General features: G+C 38.6%; 1 long non-coding RNA gene across 2 annotated transcripts; it reads right to left on the bottom strand.

Moving 5' to 3' along the window:
• Positions 1–2,990: 2,990 nt before the first annotated feature.
• LOC117811949 lies at positions 2,991–5,257 on the bottom strand. 2 transcript variants are annotated; one of them, XR_004631091.1, is made up of 3 exons: positions 5,204–5,257; positions 4,105–4,177; positions 2,991–3,320 (listed from the first exon to the last, which is right to left on the bottom strand). It is a non-coding gene; the product is annotated as an uncharacterized LOC117811949 (long non-coding RNA). The 2 variants fall into 2 exon arrangements; XR_004631090.1 differs by lacking the exon at positions 5,204–5,257 and adding an exon at positions 4,368–4,475.
• Between the last annotated feature and the right edge of the window lie 10,453 nt (positions 5,258–15,710).

The following is a 15,710-nucleotide window of genomic DNA, read 5'->3' as shown; positions in this document are numbered from 1 at the left end:
GTCTAACACTAACTGGCATTATCTATCAGAAAATAATCTTGTAGCTGATGATCTTGTTTCTTTTATGAATTATGAAGATAGATGAGTACAAGTTTCAGTCTTGAGACAGGTATTCACTTCTCCCAGGAGCTTCAAGTCATCCAGGTTTGTTTGGGTAGGTCTGTTTTTTATGCAGTGGAATAAATCCATTCTTAAGTGCATCTATACGTAAACAGCAAAATGGAAAAGCAGCACCCAGCATTGTGTGAAGAGTTGGTTGATTCATTTAAACATGTCTCTGTGCACGTTTCAGTAAATTATAGCAGTTTAGTTTGAGCTATCTGAACTTCCTGCACATTCAAAGCAAAGAAGGAACTAAGGTACATATCTTTTCTCTTTTGAAACTAATTGGGAGGTTAGGTCTATCATCATGAGCTGGTGACAAAAGAAAGGAGTAATGTGAAAAAGTGACTGATTAACAAAGCCTCAAAGCACTTTTGTGTGTGTGAATCATTTCTCCAGTGCTCCTATTACTGTAAAATAACTGAAGCCACGATTCATTACACTAGCTGATGTTTCTAATTGTGAAGGATTCACAATTTGCAGCTTTTGTTGGAACACAGAAATCAACTTCAGGATCAATGTTGGTGTTTTTTCTTCTCTTTTTGTTAAAGTGAACATCTTTCATCACAGACAAATGTTCGTCTTTTCTGTGATCCTCCTAATGATTCCTCTCTCCTCTTTCATATTCACCTGCAATGTAATGTTATTGCAGGTTATATGAGAGTATATTTTACATAAGACTTGACATTTCAACATGAAATATTGAATATACAGATAAAAGGAAGAGGATTGGAAAAAATAATAACACTGAACTAAAACCCCAAATCCAGCAAGACATCGTCAAGTGAAATATTAAGAGGCCAGTTTGAGCCTACATTGGCGTCTCTTTAACTTTTCACCAGTTTCACTTGCAGTTTAGACCAACCAGGGTCTTTCTGCACCATTGCTGACGAAGGCTTTCCAATCTTTTTCCTCACCATTTCCAGCTTAAATGGCACACATGGATAATCAATAATAGAGTTGCAAAAACTCAAAAATCATTCTTTGATTCCTGTCTCACCTTTAGCCTCTTAAAATGCCAAGGAGGCAGACTCTCTTGGAGTGATATTGCCTGTTCAGATATTCACTTATCTGGCATATTGCATTTTATTTGAAGAGAGTAAGATTTTTCAAAAGAGGATTTAATTAGTTGCACTCTATTCATCCAGTGAGTCAAACCTGCTGTAAGGTAAGGCATTCATTACTGCATTAATGAACTGAAAACGGGTATTGGTGTTATTTTCCCACCGTTTCTACTGCACACGAACAAACACACATACGCACACAGACGACCTTTTCGTCTCTAACAGGTTGAACAGCATAGAGTAACAAATCAAAGGGAGTCTTTCAAAGTTTAGCATATTGACAGCTTCCCAGCAGGTAGAAAATTCCACTCAATAAACCATCTCAGTCCAGAACAGAAATCCATTTGGCTCAGGCTTCAACAACCTTTCAATCCATCAGCCAAAGGCAGCAACAAAAACAGAGACAGGAGGAAACATGGCAAGGAGGCATGAAAATACAACTCTCATCTGACTGAACCAAAAGGCAAAATAACATAATATATCTGGGTATATAGAGAATTTTACTGGAGTTTACCAGTGAGTATTATTAATCCATACTGTCCTCAAAGCAGCTTATTATCTTCGATCTGGAGGCAGCATTTCAACCTCATATTTATATAACTTGTTACGTAATACTGGTCAAAGTGATTTTGATGTTTGCTTAGGAGTCAGTGACACAATAAAAAAGTGCATTAACTCCAAGAAGGGACGAGATCAGAGAGTGTCAAAGACTGAACTTCAATCAAGAAGAATAGTGTTTTTTCTCTGTTGTGTCTTAAGCTTTTGATCAGCAACATAGAACGCAATACTTGAGTATCTTTCAAAACAAATAAATTACATCTGCAAAAATTGCAATGACTTTGTTAAAACTATTAAAGTCTGGAGTTATTTCTACCAATAGTCACACAAAGAAAGAGAGAAACAAAACTGCCACAACTTGCCGTAAAATTTAAATGCACTTTCAACCCTTTTTTTATTCTCATCGGCTGCTTTGCGGTTCAAAGCATGCTGGAGTACATTACGATGGCTTAAGATGCCAGACTGCCAGTGCCTCTTTCCTTGTTAGGTCCTAATCATGCTTTTAAAGAAAAGAGGGGTATACTATTCAGTTGATAAACCTTGTGGAGTGGTTTGATTGAAAAGAATTCTCACTTTAAGAAGAGACCATCAGAGTTGGATGGCACAACTATAGGTGAATTGGTCATGAGCAATGAGTCTGTACCTCACAACTATCAAAGTTCCTGTAGGCTGAGGTCAAATAACTACTGTACCGGTAGCTAGCAAGATTGCAAACCCCAGATGGTGAAGACAGTTGGCACTAGAAATAACTTCCCAACAGCACAGAAACTGGTGAAACTTAAATTACATTTATAGTTTTTTACAAATTTAAACAATTCTGTTTTAGAATAATAATTTGAATTTTTCAGTATTAAATTAACTTTCAAGTATCAACAATAACATACCTGGTAGAACTGCTTTAAATAAATCCGAATCCATAGCCTTCTTACAATTTTACAAATTCAGGATCTTATGTAGGCTTCACCACAGTGAACATCTTATAGTATTAAAAAATTGTTTTAATTCACATGTAGTTCAAATGCAGTGACAGAAATGGTCTGAACAACAAAATTAACTTTCTTTCTTTGCTACTGTTATGAATGCTATATGACCCTCAAATATTTATCTTTCTCTAACAAGACTTAACAGTTTTGCTGTTGCAAGACAAACATCTAAATACTTTAATTATTCTATTTCAAGTAACTCTTATTGTACATATACATAAATTAACAAAACATAAAAATATACAATAAAAAATCATAATAAATAGATTGTGAAATTTGTCCTCTTTTTACCTTACAGAGCTCTCAAATATTCCATGCTGATAATTATGTCCCACAAGAGTGCTTAAATAAGCAAAAATCCATACCAACATTATTCAAACATATGACTATTCCCTAAAATAGACTCTTCCTCTGCTGGGTGTGTTCGTCCCGTATGGAGTATACTCGAGCTTCCAGGTTCGGAGGGGGGTCACGGGACACAAAGGTGACCAAGAGGAGGACACCTGCCCCAGGAACATATGGGCCAATGGATTGTGATGAGATGGGATGTGACAGTTTGTACCATCCCTGGAGATACACCTGAGCACAGGTCAAGCTATAGCTGTGGAGACATCTGTGGGCAGGAGGAAAGTCCTCAGAGTCAGCTGATGCTACACACATATTTTTACAAATTCAGGTGCTGACTGAAACCAATGTACTGCAAGCGGACATTAAGTCATGTTCACTCAGGTGCTGAATATATTATCCTGGTCATTGTGGTATCTGCAAAAGCAATGTGGTACTTGTCGAGTTTTAATTAGTTCTGAAAAGAGATTATGGAAAATGAAATGCGATAGGAAATATTTAAAAGAAAACTGAAGGTCAACCTCACATGACTGCACCCTAACTGTGAAAGTCGTATTGAACTTCAAGGAGGAAAGGTCTTTGTATTTGGAAAAAAAGCAGTTTGTTTCACTCAACCAACCAAAGAATATTTACTGTCCTTGACCCAGAAAACTGCTTTTATCAAATCAAAAGCTGGTTTTCAAGCACAGACAGCTTCAACATGAAAAAAGAAACTTATCACCTTCCTAAGCCAAAGTAGAGTCAAACCAATAAGAGAAAACCGATAAATCATCCATTACACAAAGAATGATATCAGTTTTCTTTATGAGGACTAACTTAACTTTAAAACCAGACATTATGTTTGCATGTTTTACTTCTTAAAATAACAGTTTGATGGTTAAATCAAGGGGAGCCATTTAACATTTGATCATTTGTTTGTTGAAACTCTTTTTACATCCTAACATCAATCATTGAACAAAATCATTTTAAAAATGTATTTGATGTTATTTCAGGCCTGTGATAAGCATGTCAATTACTTAACTTGTACTAAAATAAATAACTGGAGAACCAACCTGATTGCCAATATTCTTCAGATACCATTATTGTGGACAGGCCCAGTCTTCCAAGTTAGCAAGCTAGCAAGAGCTTCAACATAGCAGTGAGAGAGACAGACAGAGAGAGAGAGAGAGAGAGAGAGAGAGAGAGAGAGAGAGAGAGAGACAGAGAGAGAGGTGGATGGTTAGCTACCACAAAGATGGGCTGCTCTCTTTTTTCTGACACGTTCTTGCTGACTCATCATAGCAGTTAGTAGGAGGTAGTAGAAAAGGAGGCTCACATTCCTGGGTTTTTGGCAAGCGCCAACCTCCGGTCTAAAAATATGAGTCCAATGCGGAAGTGTTAAAAACTGCAGTTCATCGAGGATCCGCTTGAGGCTGGCTCCGGCAGCACCGGAAACCACATACACACCAATTCATAGAAGCCGATCTTTACAGCAGAAATAAACATGTTTACAGCCTGGTACAAAAGACGGGTTCAGTCTGGATAGCTAATTTCTCGATCAACACACACTGTACGGGGGTGAATCTTTTTCTAACACGGCAATTTTGAAGATATTGAGATTACAAGTTTTCCAATGAGAGGCACAGCTGACTGCGGGAACAGTGTAGCTGTTGGCTGGGAGGCTCAAAGCCCGCCTCTTTACTTCACAATCACCCGACAGCAGCAATATGGCTGCTGCCGATGATTGGCCTCAAAACAGTGCTTCAGAAACAGATGGGTGACGTAACCGATACTACGCCCATATTTTATATTTTACAGTCTATGTTTTTTGGTGAGTGGCTGTAGCATTATAGCTGTAAAAGCTTAACAACTCTTGGCGGTTCCTCCAGGATTTCTTAGCTTATCTGACTTTTTGACAGGGTTAAACAAATCACAATAATCAAAAGAATCAAAACTTTAGGTTAGGGTATTCTATTGGTGGTGACATCGGCAAGTGGTGCTTCTAGAACAGCTAATGCTAATGTTGTTTAGCTTGGTGTGCTACACTCCAGCAGTACAAGGCTACTACTGTCACTTGGCAGTTGGATCATTGAAGCAAACACAACCATTAAGCAGCCAATTTTTACTATTAGAAAATGAAAAGAATAAGCAAATTTATATACAAACACTTACTTTTAACAGACTTTCGTGTCTCCTTTGCTAGCTCTCCTTCCCTCCAATTTGTACTTACAGCCACATCTCAAGTTCTTTACACTTTTGATCTGGTGTTCTCTTTGGGCCATTATGCAACATTACATTTTGAATTAAAACAACATATGCATGGTTCTGGCTAAAGCTCTTTATGTCATTTTTTGGCTGCTGTTTATACCTCAGTGTGTTATGCCACCTTAGTTTGAAATGACGGTTTTACCCTTTGGATAATAACACATCACTTTAGAAGTGCAAACACTTGGATCACAATGGGCCATCAATACACTACTATCATACATATTTACATATAATGTGCATTTGAAAAATAATTACAATATCTAACTTTATGTTAAGAGAAGGTAAATGTGTACTGGGTAGGTTGTCACAGCCGATTGGAAACCCAGCAGGATCATGAAGCAGAGGGGTCCTGCCATAACCATACATTTTCCCATTTAATATATGGCTGCTGTCTTAATAAGTTAATGATTGTATGCCATATATTGATTGAGAAATGGTTTTATTCCTTCAAAAAATTATTGCATTTCTGACATTCAAATTGTCAGTAACACTCACAAATGCATCTATAGTTATGGTTAACTCTGTAGCCTTCGTAAAATTAGTTAACTGAGCTACTAGAATCACTATTTTTCCCACTGATGATGATGAAGTAAAACAAGGTGAACAGGACCGCAGGAATCAGCACCTGATTTACTTTGTCTGCCTGACCATCGTCAGAGTCTGCGCTTTTTATTCACTGTATTTACTTCTCTTATTTTTCACATTTAGCAATAGTTAATAATCACCATATTCCATGCAGTTTTCTGTTAGATGTTTATTTCATGCACCATCTTCAGTTTTTTATATTTCTCCTTCATAGCCTCCAGTGTTTGTGTCTCAAACCTATCCAGCCTAAACTCCACTGTTGTCCTCTCTTTTCTAGTTTTTGCCACAGTAAACAAACCAAGGTCAAATTTACAGGACTTCTTTCTGCGCGTTGTTATGATTACAGTTAGTCTGCCAGAGTCTGTGACCAGAGCTGCACCCCGACGACAGTCTGTCCTCCACAGCAACATCACAGTTCAAAAGCTGGACTGCACTGATGTTTGCAGGCGACTGACCCTGCCGACTGGAAGAGCTGAACTCAACTTCCCTCTCCTCCAGTGTAGGATGACTCCTATTGCACTGAAAATCTCACACGTAAACCTCTCGACGTGGCGCTAGGGCTTGTTCATGTGTTACAAGAGCAAGGGTGTTAGACAGAGGCAGATCCGTGCTTGTAGCCTGTTTGATATGCAATAAAAAGACCTGTTACCCCACACACTACATCTCAGGATCATTAGTCGTCACGTTTGTCTGTTTCTTATTCACCCGGGCACCTCCATGTTTGTGGAAGTGAGGCATGAAGACTGTAGGAAGACAATTAGTGTAGAGGGATTTTTTTTCAGTCCTCTGTTTGTGTGGGCATGTGGGTGTGTGATGGGAGAACTGAAAGAGATCAGACTGATCGTGACTTTCACTAACTGAACCCTGTATTGCTGCGTGATGCCTGTACGTCCCTGCTTATGTAAGTGATTAAAATAATTGCAGGGTTTTCTGTTTGTTATTAGATGTGTGGGTGAAGTAAAAAGCTTGTAATTTGAACCTACGTACTTTCCCACAGCACTTTTAGAATAAATAAAGTGACAGCTTCACAAGCTCAAGCTGCGATAATACAGATGTTTATTAAAAATATAAATGTTACCTGGTTAATTCATCAACTACATTGTGGTTTCATAGTGGTCCTCTCCACATGGAGGACCTGACAATATCTGGCTCTTCAGTGGCTAAATATTACGTTATGTTCTCTGAAACAATGCTCATGAGAGCTGAAAGCTAAACAGCTGAAGGGCACTGCAGTTAGATGATAATCATGTTTGTTTTTTCACCATTATCATTCACATTCATTGGTGGCACTGCAGTGAAAACAACAGGAACACTTTTCATTTCAGTCAAAGCAGAGCAAATACCAGCAACATAACGTGACTACTGCTAGAAGACAGGCAACTCTCAAGACATGCAAACATGGACTACAAATCTCAACCTTAGGGAAGCTCTTCTGGATTTAGTTCCCAAAAGATAGACTGGTCCCTTTGTTTCATAAAGTTAGTCCCCATTGGCCTGGCAGATTGAACCAATGATAGGTGTAAAGTTTGTTCTCAAAAATGTGTGGCCTTAAAATATAATCTAAGATGCTATTTACATTTAAGATCCTAAAAACCTTGTATGTCCAGCAAATATGGTCATATATTGATGTATGAAGTAACTGCTAATTAACATACCTGAACTGATGATGTATTAAACATGTTATCATTACATGAAGTCATAGTGACATGATCATTAGATGTACAAGTTATATCTAAAAAAAAAAACTGCACCAAGTATATCCTTTCTTTAACTCTTCTCAGACATGTACAACGTTTCAGAACATTTCCAGAAATTACCAAGGTGACCTGCATGTGTAAACAATAATTAGCCAAATTTTTAACCCTTTCTTCACCTGGAATACTTCCTCCCAGTCCCCTTGCATCAGTTCAGGGTAAATGCCAGGTGTACTCATGTGAGAACACAGCAGATCATCTCCTATACAGTGTGAGCAGATAGGTGAGTGAGCAGGGTGTGTTGATGTTTATATCATGTGACTGGTGTTCTGCCTGATTTAGCTGCTTTTTGAAAAAAGCTACCATAGTGCGGATCGATAGCAGGGATGGTCAGTTTGCGCTATTTAGTAATGTTTTCAGGTCATAAACTGGGGTTAGAGTGTTGTAAGAATAAAGCGAGCATGTGTGGGTACTCTGATATGAAACTTTTACACAGGATTCCAAGAGGTGTATCTCAGGACACCAAAATTCTCTTTCAAATAATGCTCCCAGTACATAATCCCCTTTATATGACACCACTACTCTCTCCATTGGAGTAGTCTGAGCGTGTTTTGATACTCTTATACAATACAATACAATATATAATCCGTCTTTATGATTTCAAATGAAACTCTATGGACCAGCACCTACAGAGTTTATCATTACAGAGTCTTTAAAAAAAGGTAATTTCATCCATATCATACTTTTTTTCAAAATCACCATCCATTCCCTTTTTCTTTGCGATTCCTTGTCCTGCCACTTCTTGTTGGTTCAAAGGGTTTTACAAGGTTTTGCTGCTCATTCACTCATTCTCTCACACACTACTGCAGGTACTGCAACCCCATGGGGTTCTTTCCTGACAATTGTGAGCAATGTGTTGGTCAAAGACTCTTCAACAAGAGGACGCTTAGGTGCCGACCCTCTGATAAGAGAACGACCTGCTCCACCTCCTGAGCTTTAACCACCCAAACAGAACACATGAGCCAAATCACCCAGTCTAGGTTGATCCTTTTGTCTATAAAGTTTGAATGGAGGTACTCTGTAAACTCTGGAATTTGAGGATGATTTGGAATCATGTTGTCACACATACTCCTCTTAGAGTCAAATTAAACATCCATGTTCATGTTTGACGTATGTTGGCAATGCATTAAAAAGTTTTAATTCTGCCTATTGATTTCTTTCTGCAATTGCTTTTATTGGGACGTTTGGCTGCCTAAATCAATTTGAAATGATAATGTCGAATATAAATGGTTTATAAAGTCCCCACAATAGTGCTTTAGCTGTTGAGAAGAACAACATTAGAGTAGGAATTAAGACCAGACAAGTAGTGTTGGGGGGCAGAGTGTTGGTAGCTGAGGGAATTAATGCAATCAATAAGGAACCTACATGTTTAGAAAGAAGGACATGTGTGTGCACGCAGGTATGAATACAGATCAGTGGTTATTGATCCTGGTCGTCAGGTATCAAAGCCCTGCAGGTTTTCCCTTAAATGAGCTAATCAGAAATTATTAGCACTAGGGACGTCAGGTGAAACTGAAGGCCATAAAAAAAGGCTAGCAAGAGAGCATGGTGTGGTGTGTGGTGTGAGCAGAAATGACTGGGAAAGATAGATACAGAATATTCTTCAGTGTTGATTTTATAGAACTGTGGATAGGTTGTGGAGTTTTTTGTATTTTACATGACGTTTCATTGGTGTTGGTTTAGCTCAGTCTGTAGCACCTTCTCTACTGAAGCAAACCCCTTGATGCACTTTTCAAGGGTTTGACTCTTGACAGGTAACTGAGTGGTACATCCCTCACTCTCTCTCCACCCCACATCTCTTGTCTTTGGTAGGATGTCCTATAAATAAAGACAAAAGACCTGAACACTTTTTACTTGTACATTTTTGTCCTATTCCTCCTTTGGTGACTCATCAAAGTGCTACCACTCTTCACACTATACTGATTTCACACACACATCTATACACTGATGGCAGAGAATGCCATGTAAACTACCCATCAGTACTAGCAAATCCCATTCATATGCATTTAAACATCACTGGCTCTGCCACTCCAGAGCCATTTGGGCCGTCAATTGTCCCTCTTACATTTGACCTACAGCTGCCCTGCAATGGAAAGCAATGTCAAGTGAGGGATTCTGTATGATGAATGGGTGATATGATTTTGCTAATTAGAATCCTGACAGGGTGAGCAGGACTCCTGCTTATGAACAGGCTACCAACTGTCATGTTTCCTCCATGTATGGTATCTTGGTTATTCCATGTGTTCATTTGTAGTCTTTTACCTTGTGTTTCATGCCGTCTTTCCTTGTATTATCCTCTGTGTTGGGGATGAGTTATCCTTGTATCCCCCTTGTTCTTTATTAGTGTTTCATGTCTTGTGTTGAATTCCTTATGTCAATCAATCAATCAATCTTTATTTGTATAGTGCCAAATCACAACAAACGTTATCTCAAGACACTTTTACAAACATAGGAGGTCTAGACCACTCTATGTCAAATTATGAACAGAGACCCAACTTCAAGACAGGGTAAGACTCAGTCTGACCCCACCTTAATCCATCAAGAGCATTGCACATCGCAGTATTTAGCTAGTTACAGTGGTGAGGAAAAACTTCCTTTTAACAGGCAGAAACCTCAGGCAGAACCAGACTCATGTTAGACAGCCATCATGCCTCGACCGAGTTGGGTCTGGAGAGACAGATAGAGGGGAGTAAGAGAGAGAGGTGATAGTGATGAGACGAGTGGTAGAAGCTGTTGCCGCTGGAGTCCAGCATGTCCGTATCAGCTGGAGTCCAGATCCTCCGCAGCAGGACCACGTCTACGGCAGCTCAGAGGAATCTACGAGACAATGGAGCTTGGGGACTCCAGAAAGGTCTATGGTTAGTAATTTTAATGGGACAGGCAGAGTTAAAGTAAGTGATGAAGGGGTTGGGGGGAAGGGGGTGAGCTAGGATCCCAGTGTGTCAGTGTGCCAGTTCCCCCGGCAGTCTAGGCCTATAGCAGCATGACAAAAGCTGGTCCAAGCCTGAGCCAGCTCTAACTATAAGCTTTTATCAAAAGGAAAGTTTTAAGCCTACTCTTAAAAGTGGAGAGGGTGCCTGCCTCCCGGACCCTGACTGGTAGATGATTCCAAAGGAGAGGGGCCTGATAACTGAAGGTTCTACCTCCCACACTACTTTTAGAGATTTTAGGTACAACTAGCAAGCCTGCATGTTGGGAACCGTGTGTGTGTGTTTTAACTTGTGTTTCTAGTTTACTCTATTGTGTTTCCTGTTTTATTTTGTGGTTCTTGCCTCCTGTGTGTCTGGTTGAGTTTTGGGTTTCCCTCCAGTTTTGATTGCACCCTGATTATTTCCACCTGTGTCTCGTGTCACACCTGTGTTAGATTACCCTCTGTCTATTTCGTCTCTGTGTTTCCTTCTTTTGTTGTCACTTAATTGTGAGTCTTCCCTGCATTCACCAGTATTTTCGAGGGTTTCTTGTTGATTTTTGTTGTAAGTTTTGTTTTATTTCTGTTTTGATTTATTAGATCCTTTTTTGTTTAAGTCTGCATTTTAGGATCCCCTTCTTTGTTTTTGCTTCAGACCATGACACCAATTAAAGTCATAAACAGAATGACACAAAGTACCACTGAGCCTAATGCATTGGATACTTGTAATAACATGTTCCTGTGATGTTAAGAATGAGAATGAAAACTTGTTTGTGCCACAGTGTCAACAGGCAGTGGTGAATAATGCCGTATTTACTATGAGGCGTGTGATCAAGTTGTCCCTTGTGTTGCTTTTGCTTTTAAGAATAAATTAACTACCCTTGATAAGGGTCTGCCCCTTACTGTAACAAGAGCTGTCAGTCTATTCCCCATCAGATGTATGGTGGGATTTTGGTAGAGGATTTTTAACCTAGCAATGATCTGAAGACTTCAGTACAAGTGACCTCATACCAAGGAGATATCAGCACCCAGTTCAAGATTTCCTCACATTTCCAAAGGGATATAACTTTGTGTGTTATATATCATATTTTTTCTTCTGAAAATAACCAGAAAGTTTTCAGATAACTATAAAAAATAAATTGAATACATCCTTTTCAAAAGCCTGACCCTGCTCACAGAGCCCACAGCCTTCAGGCATACAACGCAGACTAATGGGGGGCCTCGTATAAAAGTAGTTCTATACATCTCAACAGCAGCATGATAGACACTCACTCATCTTCCCGTCTATCATTTGGCTCTTTAGAGTGGAAATAATAGCCAAAATAAGTAGCAGAGAGGTGTGAAATGAGTCGTTTTCTTCATCATCCTGGAAATGAAAAGCAGCCACAGCTATATTTAGCTCTGAAGTCTCAAAAGTACTGTAAGCTGTGCATCAGCTAGGGCATCAGCTAGGGCATCATTACAAAATATAATTCATAAACAGTCATCTTAATCAGTCCTGCAGTATTTACAGTGTTACTTATTTTCCAAGTCATGGAGGTACTACAGTCTTTTCCCTAGTATTTATAGCCTCGAGTATTCAACCAATTCAAATGGATGGCAGTTTTGTTGAGTTAAAGCAGATGGTCCCTTTGATAGCACCACAAAATCCAGGGCAACAAATCTTAACATGTCTGTATACTTGAATATAGTGGCATTAATATTGGACACCATATTCCTTTCTTATTACTAATGGTAAATATACCAATTCCCAATTTCAGCTCAGTGTGAGAGCTGAAATTGAGATGTGACACTGGTTATGTTTGCTCATTTGTCGTATTATTATGAAGAATGATAAAATAAGCTCTTCACCTTCACTTAAACTTATAGATCTGTAGCTCAAGCTGGGTGGCTGACGGCTACATTTTGCAGCAGTCTGTAGACCCATTTTTCTTGAAGCTAATTAGTACATCACTAAGAACTCCCTGAAATGCAGTAATAATTACAATATGAAAAAAAACACAACATTTTCTGTAGAAGTGCCATGTATTCATGCTCAGCATGCTAACATCTGGCCAATTAGATGGAAACCTCGATTGGGAATGCATTCACACCATTTGGCCGATCCCGTTTCATCTATCTACAATATAAAAATGTACATACGGATACAGATACCACCACTTTAAGATTATACCACATGGCTGTTATCAGTTGTTTTTTTTGCTCTCAGAAAGCTTCAGACAAGACAAACGGCATTGTTTACACTGTGATATGGTTGTAATTGGAGACGTCATAACTACAGTTTTTAATTCTAATTCATTTTACTATGTACTCTTTTTTTAAGGGAAACTACTTAGGTTTAAAATGTATGCTTAGGCATTTTTTTGTGAATAAATTATGTACAAAAGTAACATTAAGTATGAAAAATGCTCCTTATATCACGTCACAACTCTTTAATGGATTTCTGTGTCCATTATGACTAAGGACAGTATTTAATTTTGCATGGAAGGCACTTCATATTTTTAAAGCACCCCACATGACCACAATGTAATGTGTTTTCAAGATTTCATGGTCTTTTCACCAGGTTCTGCATCAACAGGGTTGTTCAAATATTTGCACCTGATGAAAACTGAGCACGCTCTTCTGTGATTTTAAGTTATTTTGCTTTTAAAGAAAACAGTAACAGCCTGGTGCCTTGTTTCCCAGGATGCACTGCCTCTGTGAGACCAATGAACACTCAAACAGAAGTCACTGAGGCCCTTAGGCTGGAGATATTCTCGCTCTTGATTACGCATTTGCATGTGCATGATGGTTGCCCGTATGCCCTGCGTCTGTTTGGAACGTTGGATGTTCACATCCTCAAAATTATCGGGAAACACAGTAGGGGCAGTGTAAGGGGAGAGGGGATGTGACAAGGACAACACAGCAGCAGAGACAACAAAGGCAGAAAGTTTTGAAGACAAGCTGACAGACCAAGTCTACAATTTTACACATCTGCATGATGTGTCGTTGTCATGTCTCTGCAACAAACATAAATGTCAAAATAGCTGTCGAGAGACAAATTCAGTCTCTGCAAAACTAAATGGAAACAAGTCTAGAACTCTCCTTTCCCCCTACTTTAAGTCTTATGTCCTATTTTTTCTTCTGTGGTTTCTTTTTTAAGTTTTGTTCAATCTTTTTTATATTTCACATGCACCCACACAGAGGTTCAGAGCCGGACAAATCACAGCAGGAGCACCAAACTTTCAGATCTTCGACTTCAACATCTAAAACATGATACCATGCAGCACACGCTGATGTTTTCCATTTGGACGTTGTGGCTATGAGGATGCGTCCTGACAGTATGAGATGTCAGCTACATGTAGCGGTGCAGAGATGTGCAGCTCAGCATTATCCTTCTCAAACTGCAGGATATTTCTGAGCATGACTGTTGGAGCTCTGCCACAGTGATTCTTCCATTGCAGCAAAATCACCACTGTCCATCGAAGCATAAAAGAGGAAAAAAAACAACATGGTGCCTGTGTTTTCTATAGGTCCACTACGTCAGAGCCCATGTAGACACCTTATAGGTGTAACAGCTCTCAGAGAGAACAAACAAATGTCTATACAAAAAACAAACATTTAGCTGCTGAAGAATTAAACCTTGTTATCACTGTGTTGTTGGCATGGTGACTTCAGCAGCAGCTATTTTTATATCTGCAAAAACGAATTACATTCTCAACATATTTTTCAGCTGAGGGTAAATGTATTTAATCATCTTACCACAGCAGCAAACATCAGGGGTCCTAAAAAAGGCTTGGACATCAAAATATTGTAATGAAAATGATTTAATCCATAATGACCCTTTTATCTGTAAGTAATATTTTACCCCTCAGATTGTAGAGAGTTCCCTGAATTTTGCCTCAGGCATGAGAGATAGCAAAGTGCTTATTTCTTTGACAGATTGTCTTAATTCAGACATTTTAAATATATGTAGATCAAACATGTAATAACTTTAAGAGATGCTATAAAATAATAACTCAACACCAGTATTTATTCAATCAGGTTCTTTAAAATACTTAATAAATTATTGGTGTTTGTGATGAGTTCATTCATCCAAGTGTCTTTTGGTTGTTAGTTTAAATTCTACACATATTGGTTTTTTTTGCGAAATTAGAGATACCACGAATAAAATGCTGACAGTCCCATAAGAGTAGTGGATTTTGGTTACATGTAGTCACAAATTTTCTCTGCTCATATCTTATTCAACATTTTTAATAAAGATAAGTCCAATAAAGCCATATTTTAACCATGTAATAGAATAGTTTAATTGTCAAAGACTACCAAGCTCTTGAAGACCAGATTAAAGATTTGAAAAAGTAAAAGGTAGTTTAGTCTTATGAGAAGACAATGGGTCAGTGTGAATAAATAGTTCTGTGATGTTGAAGCTATTTAGTAGAAAAATGTGCTATGTGTGACTATCTTTGTCCAGATGAGAAATGTGATTGAGCCTTTTGAACACTGTTGAAAGCTCTTTACATTTGTAGTATTCTTTGGAATTACAAACTGGGCTTTTATTCAGGACTACTTGAAAAATTATAAGAGGCTTCCATCAGCTGGTTCTGGTCTGTATGAAGAGTCTGCCATGTTGCTGTTTTTTTTTTTTTTTCATTTTTTGGTCCATGCCATGTCATGAATGAACTGTTAATACCAGAAAAAGGACAACATAATGATCCTTTGGTGACAAAACTTCAGAAATATGTGCAAGCCCATAGGAAAGAGAGTAGAGATTGAGATTGTTGCTTATCAGCATGAGACCTGCTGTAAAGAACAAAATCAATGCTAATGTGCAACACCTGGAACATGGAATCTGGTCTCTTGGGTGAAGATTTTGTCTTAGTTTCACATTATCTGTCTGCACATTCTCTCTCTGGGCAGTCTTTGTGGCACCTGATACTAGAGTGTCAAAAAAAAAAAAAAGAAACAACAGAAAAAATAGCCCAATCCAGAATAAGAGTAAAAAACTTCAGTTCAAGATCAACGGTTTAGCTCAGCTCATAAATTGCTCGATGTGCTATAGTGACAGAGCAGGAGCCCAGGTTCAAATCTAACTCCTGGCTTTTTGCCACATGTCATCCCACATTCTCTCTTCCCAAGAATCCCGATCAGGTCTCATGCTTCAATGTCTGTTCTTAAAGCAGAAGAA

Source organism: Notolabrus celidotus, chromosome 4 (genome assembly GCF_009762535.1).
Source record: "Notolabrus celidotus isolate fNotCel1 chromosome 4, fNotCel1.pri, whole genome shotgun sequence".
In the NCBI taxonomy this organism is placed as follows: domain Eukaryota; kingdom Metazoa; phylum Chordata; class Actinopteri; order Labriformes; family Labridae; genus Notolabrus; species Notolabrus celidotus.
Note: the sequence above shows the minus strand (reverse complement) of the source record. Positions and strands in the feature narration are given on the sequence as shown.